Below are 8,717 nucleotides of genomic sequence, written 5' to 3'. Positions count from 1 at the left end.
TTATTGTTTACGATAGGGATACAGTGAGTATATTTCAGCGAAAATGCAGTTTCGTTAAGATGCACTTTCACTGAAGTGGGGATGTACTTTTCTTTTTCGAACAAATATATTTTCCATGAATAAAAGTAGATCCATATATATATATATATATATATATATATATATATATATATATATATATATATATATATAAAAAATGTATGGACTGACTTATAGTTTTGAAATAATATACTAATATTAAGATGCCAAAAATAAGAGATGCCAAGTAGTCATTATTGCAGACCTCAATGCAATAAAGGAGAATACAAGCAGTTTTCAAAGTATTTGAGAAGAATAAAAAGTAGGCACTCAGTAGACTAAACATCAAATAAGTTTGGTTTACAGTTATTAAATATTGTATAGAAAATTAATTTAGAATTTCACAATGGATGTAGGAAAAATAAAGCTAGTGATATAATTACATACTAATCTAGTAATCATAGCTGAGTGGTGGACTACTTGATAGTGAAAGTTGATAACAAAACAGAAGTAACATAAGGAGAAATGAGGTAACAATCATTTTCCTTTAAAAATAGGTATCAATGGCAAGGACATTTGACAAATGACTGTTAAGACTTAGAAATTATTAAGAAAAGTGTGGAAGTCAGAGGAGTCAGAACAACTGACTTTAAATCAAATAAGGACTTAGATGATATCCTGGAAGCAATCAACTACCAAATACATTTTTTGAGAGATACTTAGGAATATGAAACACTTAACCTGGTTAAATTTGAAAACATGACATATGAACTTATGAGAGCTAGTAAATGTCAAGCATAAGATTTTAAAGAAGAAATGCGGGTTTTGAATTCAGAATTCTAATAACAACTTGTTTGATTATTGTTAGGAGGACTTCAGTAAAGGCAACACAATTTTTTTTACTGTGCGAGCATCATGCCACAATGCGTACACAGGCACAAACAGTTTTAGATTCAGCAAACCCTGTGTAGTGGTGTGCAAGCATGTGCAAACAGGGAAGCTTCTGGGCAATGCAAATTTTGGCTTAAGTAGCTGAATTCCATGCAAATTAGCCAGGTGGAGAGATCCAACAAGGCATAATGCATCTGTGTAGACTCCATGTCCGTGTCAATAGTGTAAGTGGAAATTTTCCATGTACAGGACTCTACACTGAAAGAAGGGGATGTAAAAGTCCACAAACAAGGACATAATTCCCCAGAAAAGGTAAGATCACATATATAAATGTTCAAAATATGCATTGAGTATGTCTGAAAATGATAGTAATATAATGTAGAATTAGTCATTTTTTTAATAATGTCAGCATGTTTGCACTATAAGCCGCATTGTGCCAACATGCTTACAATAAAAAGAAAAGAAAAGCAAAATAACACTTATAATGTACAGCAGACAAATGTACTATAAGACCTTGCATTGTGTCTGTACAATGGTGCATTCGTGCTGTTACTCAACTTACACGGCTATGAACCATGTAGATGTTCTTCATCTCACATTGCTGCAGTCCTAACACTTGGGTAGTCCGCTGTCCTCGGTCGGCCCGAATACCAAAGTATAAGGCTGACGTCGGTCAAGGCGCATTAGTCTGACGTCAGGACGTCAGGGTACAAATGCGCATGACCGACGTCATATCCTCAGTCTTTTTTGCCGCATGGTCCGATGCAGAAGCAGCGTTGCAAGTGCAGGTTGGCGTTCTGAGATTTTCCGAAGTCGGAGTTTCAGACCGAATCCAAGTTGGCTAAGTACCCCGTTGGGGAATATTTTGTTTTTTTCTTGCCTCAGTATTTTACCGGATGTCAGAAAAAGTGAATAACTGTATTTCTTGTGGGAAACAGATACCTCATAGGGATTACCATACCTTGTGTATACCTTGCTTAGGGCCTGAGCACGACGTTGTTGGCTGTCGCTCTTGTGCTAGATTTAACAAACGCACTATAAAGAGAAGATTAGATTGTGCCAGGTTAGTTTTTGGGAAGCGGTGTAATTATAAAATGCCGTCGGATGCTCCAACGCCCGCTTCAAAAGCGCAAGGACAAAACAGCAAAGCCTAGGCTGGAAGAACCGTCCGTACCGGACGTCGGTTCTTTAGAGGGCTCGGTGGAGCCAGAGGTTCAGGCAGAAGTTTCTTTGGAGTCACAGGGAGAGACTTTATTACTGCAAGATGTAACCTCTCAGGAGGTAGGCCAGGCGGAAGGGGCTTCTCAGGTAGCTGTTCTTCCCTCCCTTCCTAAGGTGGTTAGGCCCTCCCCTGCTGTTTCCAAGGCTTCTCCCAGGGGCAGGCCAAGTTCTGTTTTGGGTGGTACCCCTAGTTCTTCAGGGTCTGTGCCTAAGAAACATATGCTTAGGATGGCAGAAGATTTGATTACAATGATTAGAGGTTCTATGCCCCCTCCTGATAAGAGGCCTAGGGTGGAACCTGAGCTTGGGAGTTTTGAGCAGGATTCGGATGATTCTGAGTCTTCGGCTGAAGACTTGCAGGAGTATTCTCCTTATTCTGATTCTGATGTGGATGATTCTACTCCTTCTGCTTCTCCTCCTGAAGATTTTTCTTTTTCAGAGACTCTTCATTCCATGAGGGAGCATTTTAAATGGGAAGGTCAGGATTTCTCTGATTCCAGGAAAAGGCTTAGGGAATTTCTGTTTTTACCCCAGCATAGGCCTTTAGCTATACCTCCTGTTCTGGATGTGGTGGAAGATGTTTTTGCAGAGGCTTCTCTGAACCCTGATTCTTTGCCCCCTGCTCCAGTTAAACCGGATAGATATTATAGGGTGCCTGAAGCTCATAAGTATCTTTTTAAGAGTCCTAGGGCAGATCCAGAAACTGTTTCTCAGGGGCCTAAAGGGGTTAAGGCTTCAGTTGTTAAAAATCCTGTTCCTCCTGATAAAGAGGCAAGGGCCTTGGATAGATGGGGAAAGAAAGTGTATACTTCTTCCACTTTAGCCATGAGGGCTTTGAATTGCCAGTTTCACATGTTGAAATACCAACATTATCTCCTTTCACAATTAAAGTCTAAGGTAGATGATCTGACGGAAGGTATTGAGTGTAAAGAGTTTCAAGATTTAGTTCATGTTTCTGAACAGGTGGGTAAGCATTCTTTGCAATGTGGTTTTGATGCTGTACAGGCCTCTTCGAGGGTGGCTGCCACTGGTTCGGTTCTTCGCAGGCACGCCTGGCTGAGGGATCAGAATTTAGCTGAGCATGTTAAGACAAGGATTTTAGATGCTCCTTTACAATCTGATGTGTTGTTTGGTTCGCCTGTGGAAGCAGTTTTAAAGAAAATGGAAGACAAGGCTAAGTCTATGCAGACTGTTAAAGATTTTTTGCAGGTTCAGCCTCCAAAGTTTAGTAGAAATTGGCCTACCAAGGGGTGGACATATCCTTCTTATGATTCCCAGTCTAGGGGTAGGTCTAGACGTGGTAGGGGCAGAGCTCAAGGTTCTTTTAGGCCTAGAACAGGGAGTTCACCTGCTCAGTCTTCTGGTGAGGGCAGGGGTCAGTCCTTTCGTAAACAAACCCAATGACCTGCCCTTTCAGCTGCCAGAATCTTCTTGTCTGGCAGCACCTTTGGGAGGAAGGTTGGCACTTTTCAAAGAAAACTGGAGTTTAATTACCCAAGACAGATGGGTATTGGATATCATTCGCCACGGTTACAGGTTTTACTTCCATACCTTGCCTCCTTTCAAAGGCATGCCAGACATTCCTCCTCAACAAAGAAAAGAGGCTCACAAGCAAATTTCTCTGTTGCTCCAAATAGGGGCCATTCAGCCGGTTCCTTTGCCAGAAAGGGGCCTAGGATTTTATTCTCGCCTGTTCCTAGTACCAAAAAAGCGGAACACGTGGAGACCAATTTTGGATTTATCCATCCTCAACACTTATCTGGACATTCCCAATTCAAAATGTTGACGTTACAACAGCTTTTACCTCTGCTGGGCAAAGATCACTGGATGGTAACTTTGGACCTCAAGGAGGCTTACCTTCATGTTCCTATCAGACTAATATGCAGGAAGTATCTGCAATTTCGAGCTGGAAATTCTCATTATCAGTTCTCTGCATTGCCCTTTGGCTTATCTACTGCGCCCAGAGTATTTACAAAAGTTCTGGCTCCAGTGATAGCCTTCTTCAGGCTAAAAGGAATACAAATCTATCCTTATTTGGACGATTGCCTGATTCTGGCTCAAGGAAAGGACGTGCTTCTTCAACATTTGGAATATGTGATAGCAGTGCTAAGATGCCTAGGGTATTCTGTGAACGAAATAAAGTCCAGTCTAGTACCCTCTCAAGACATGTGCTTTCTGGGTGTGAGACTGAATACTGCAACCCAGATGGCCTTTTTAACCCCGGACAAACAAAAGAATCTGTCTCTTTACTTCCATCAACTATCTCATCAGTCCGGGCTGACTGCAAGGACAGTCCTTCAAGCCTTAGGGTTCATGGCATCTTGTATCCTGGTGCTTCCCAATGCCAAACTGCATATGAGGAAGCTGCAATGGTATCTCAAAAATGTATGGACACAGCACTGCCAGGATTTGGACACTGTCATTCAAATAATACCTTGCATTCAAAAGGAATTGTTGTGGTGGGCTCAGGAATGTCACCTAAACAAGGGACTCTCTGTGACCCGGCCAGAGGCGAGTCAGATTCTAACGACAGATGCCTCAGACACAGCTTGGGGAGCTCATCTGAATGGAAAGTGGATACAAGACAAGTGGCCTGCCAGACTACAGCATCTTCATATCAACATGAAAGAAATGTTAGCTGTCCAGTTTGCTTTAATGGCTTTCAAGGATTTACTTCTTCCAGGGCAGGTGTTGATTCTAACAGACAACACAACTGTCATGTGGTACATCAACAAACAAGGGGAACACATTCATATCCTCTATGCAGGCAGGCAATGATTTTGTGGGAGACTGCGTTAAGCTTGCAGCTGAGTCTTCAAGCAAGGTTTCTGCTGGGAGCACAGAACTCCTTAGCAGATGTGTTAAGCAGGCAAATCATGGATCCCCACGAGTGGAAACTGGATCTTCATGTATTTCAAAAATTGACAGTGTCATGGGGAACTCCAGACATAGATCTGTTCGCTTCTCCACTAAACCACCAGCTGCCAAAGTTTTGCACAAAAAGGTTTCATTACACAGCTTGGAAAGTGGATGCTCTTTCTTTCAGTTGGAAAAATCTTCATGTATATGCCTTTCCTCCTCTGCCTCTCCTCCCAAAGGTACTCCTAAAGGTCAGACAAGACAAGCCAAGGATGATTTTAATAGCTCCAGATTGGCCTCGGCAGCACTGGTACCCATTGCTGAGGTGTCTGGTAAGGAAGCCTCCATGGCCCTTACCTTTGATTCCACACCTATTGTCTCAGAAGGACGGGCATCTACTCAATGTCAAACTTCACTCTCTTCATCTAACAGCCTGGCATATTCTGTTTTGAACCATAGCAGGTCTCAACTTCCTCAACAAGTTTTGAATGTGATTATGGAAGCTAGGAGACCTAGTACAAGGAAAGTGTACGCAGACAAATGGAAGAGATTTTTTATTTGGAGTGCAGCAAAGGATTTGGATGTTTCAGAGCCTAATTTGAGTGTGGCTCTTCAATATCTTACTGAGTTATTGGACAAAGGTTTGTCTTTCTCTTCCATTAAGATTCATGCTGCAGCAATTTCAGCTCACTATGATTGTGATCCACCATTGTTTTCTCATCCTTTGTTCAAGCAATTTCTTAGAGGGGCAAAGAATATAAGACCCCCACGTAGAGCTCCTACTCCTGCTTGGGACCTCAATTTTGTGTTGGAGAAACTCACTCTACAACCTTTTGAGCCTGCAGCTACTGCTGAATTGAAATATTTGTCATGGAAGACTGCTTTTCTGTTAGCCATTACCTCTGCAAGAAGGGTGTCTGAATTGCAGGCCCTTATGGCGGTTGAGCCTTTCTTGATTTTTCATAAGGATAGGGTATCTTTACGTACTAATCCTTCCTTTATGCCTAAAGTGGTTTCTAGTGTGGCTTTAAACCAAACTATTCATCTGCCCACTTTTATGCAAATCCCCAAAATAAGGGAAAAGATTTTGCACACTTTAGATGTACACAGGCAGTTGCGTTATTATTTAAGCAGGACTAAGAATTTTAGGCAGTCTCAGCAGTTGTTTGTTTCTTTTGCTTTGAGTTCTCAGGGCAAGCCTGTGTCAAAACAAACTATTTCTAAGTGGATTGGGTTTTGCATTTCTTTCTGTTACTCCCATCATGGCAAAGAGATTCCAGCTGGGATTAGGCCTCATTCCACTAGGGCTACTGCCACTTCAACAGCATTTCTAAGGGGGGTGGCTACTAAGGATATTTTGGAGGCAGCTACTTGGAGTTCAGTGCATACTTTCTCTAAGCATTACCACCTTCCTCTCTACTCTAAATCTAGAGCTGGGTTTGCCACTGCTATTTTGCAGGGCATGTTAGCAGCTCCTGCTTCTTTGTGATTTGCCATCCTCCCTTACCTCTGCTTTGGGATTCTACCCAAGTGTTAGGACTGCAGCAATGTGAGATGAAGAACATAGTACAGTTTTGTACCTACCATAAATGTAGATGTTCGAAGATCCACATTGCTGCAGTCCAATTTACCCTCCCTCCTTCCCCTCTGTGTTTAGGGGTGGTTGTATGGGTTGGGTTGTACTTTTGTAAATTTGTATATATTGTACATATATTTGGTGCAGGGGTGTTGGGTGTGTTGTTGTTTTTTGGTTTTGGCCTTACCTTTTTAGGGTCTTCTGACATCTGGGGCAAGAAAAGACTGAGGATATGACGTCGGTCATGCGCATTTGTACCCTGACGTCCTGACGTCAGACTAATGCGCCTTGACCGACGTCAGCCTTATACTTTGGTATTCGGGCCGACCGAGGACAGCGGACTACCCAAGTGTTAGGACTGCAGCAATGTGGATCTTCGAACATCTACATTTATGGTAGGTACAAAACTGTACTTTTCCAGGCTGTCAGCATGAATATTACACAAATGAGGAGTAAATGACCTGAATTTGTTGACTCTTTAAAGGGAGCAACCATGTCTGCATATCCACTCCTACATGGTGTTTATATTCCCACTGGATGTGGATGACATCGGGGGGGGTGTCATGTTACTTTTAGGATTTCTGGTGCTCAGTGCACTTATTTGTGCAACCTGCTGCTTGCTGAAAATGGTTTGGGTGTAGCTTAGTGTGTTCATGCAACCAGACCACCAAAGTCACAGTCATGACATAGTCAGATATGAATGAAAACTGGATATATATAATTAATAATATATAGTTTTGTATAAGCTATGCTGCACAACACTGAACATACCGCCATGTTGCATGATAAAGTGGGTATTTAAATCATGTCAACTATATCTTAAGCTGGTTAACTGCATCATAATTAGCCAATCCCACATGGTGCACCTACACCACAACTGTGTAAAGTATGCATACACCCTACATTCTAATTTTCCCTCAATACTCTGAACCATTGTAGTTGAGATAATGCTACAGGGTGCTGCAGCTATTCTTCATCTGTATGTGCTAGTTGCTGAAGTCAGTGCTGCTGGTGCTGCTGAAAATAGGCCTAGGCCAAAGAGGAGAAGAGTGTTCAGGCACAGGGTAACTTTCCAGGAGCTACATGAGCTGGAGATTGTAGAGCACTACAGGGTGGAAAGGGACATATTACAAGAACTCATTGAGGTCTACCACCCTCAACTCAGAGCAAGGGCTAACAGAAGAGAACCCATCCCAGTGGACACTAAGGTATGTGTAGCCCTTAGGATACTAGCTACAGGTACTTTTTAAAGACCAACTCAGGACACTATCCCAGGCATCTGCATCCAGAATACTCCACCAGTTTTAAAAGGGACTAACTCCTAATATCTTGTAGATTAATTCCACTTCTTGTATCTACATCTATCATTTTTAGCATTACTATAGTAGGATAGTCAGAAACCATATGTTTGATTGTATATTTGCCACACATAAGCTGTATAACAGCATTATGGAACTATTTTTTGTCAGCTTAATAATACCCTGTTACAGAGTGACTCTGCGCTAACTCCTTTAGGGGGCTAGTATCACTGATATGTGCAGCTTATTTGTATTCTGGTTTGATAACTGACCAATCCTACAACTGTATATGTGGAACCTGTCCTATATAAACTATATTATATATATAAAATATATTATATTATATATATATATATAAACTATAATGTCAGTACTTTTTTGTAACAGTAAAACAAAATTACTGAATGTACTAACAGTGTTACACTTGCAAAAGCTGTTAATGCACAGACACTGTAATTTATGTTTGTATGCTCAATATTAGTTAACATATTTTTGTTTTATTTTTCTCATAACAGCTCTTGTACATACCAAATATTCATTATTTCTCCTTATTCTTTTTTGCTTTAGTAATTTCTCCCTGTCAAACAGAAGAGCAACCACAAAAGCAAAATTCAGATAAACCTTAATACCTTCCACATGGAATTTTGTCCCATTCATGCTGCAGTGTGAAAATCAGGGTTCATGTCTATGGATCAACAACTTAATATATCGACATCCACTTCACTGACATCTAAAATAATCGACACCGCAAATCACGGACATTTAACAGGTAAGAGATTTAAATTTCACTAATCATGCCTACCATGTTTTAGTAGGTATGGCAGTGTTATGCATGTCTGGTAGGCATGATTAGC

The 8,717-nt window shown here is 41.2% G+C and overlaps 1 protein-coding gene across 1 annotated transcript in view; it reads right to left on the bottom strand.

The window, feature by feature from the left end:
- Positions 1-8,717, bottom strand: part of LOC122812083 (uromodulin-like) — a 763,298-nt gene that overhangs the window by 564,552 nt on the left and 190,029 nt on the right. The window lies entirely within an intron of this gene.

The sequence above is a fragment of the Protopterus annectens genome, chromosome 9.part0, assembly GCF_019279795.1.
Source record: "Protopterus annectens isolate FY-2018-M chromosome 9.part0, PAN1.0, whole genome shotgun sequence".
Taxonomy (NCBI): domain Eukaryota; kingdom Metazoa; phylum Chordata; order Ceratodontiformes; family Protopteridae; genus Protopterus; species Protopterus annectens.
Note: the sequence above shows the minus strand (reverse complement) of the source record. Positions and strands in the feature narration are given on the sequence as shown.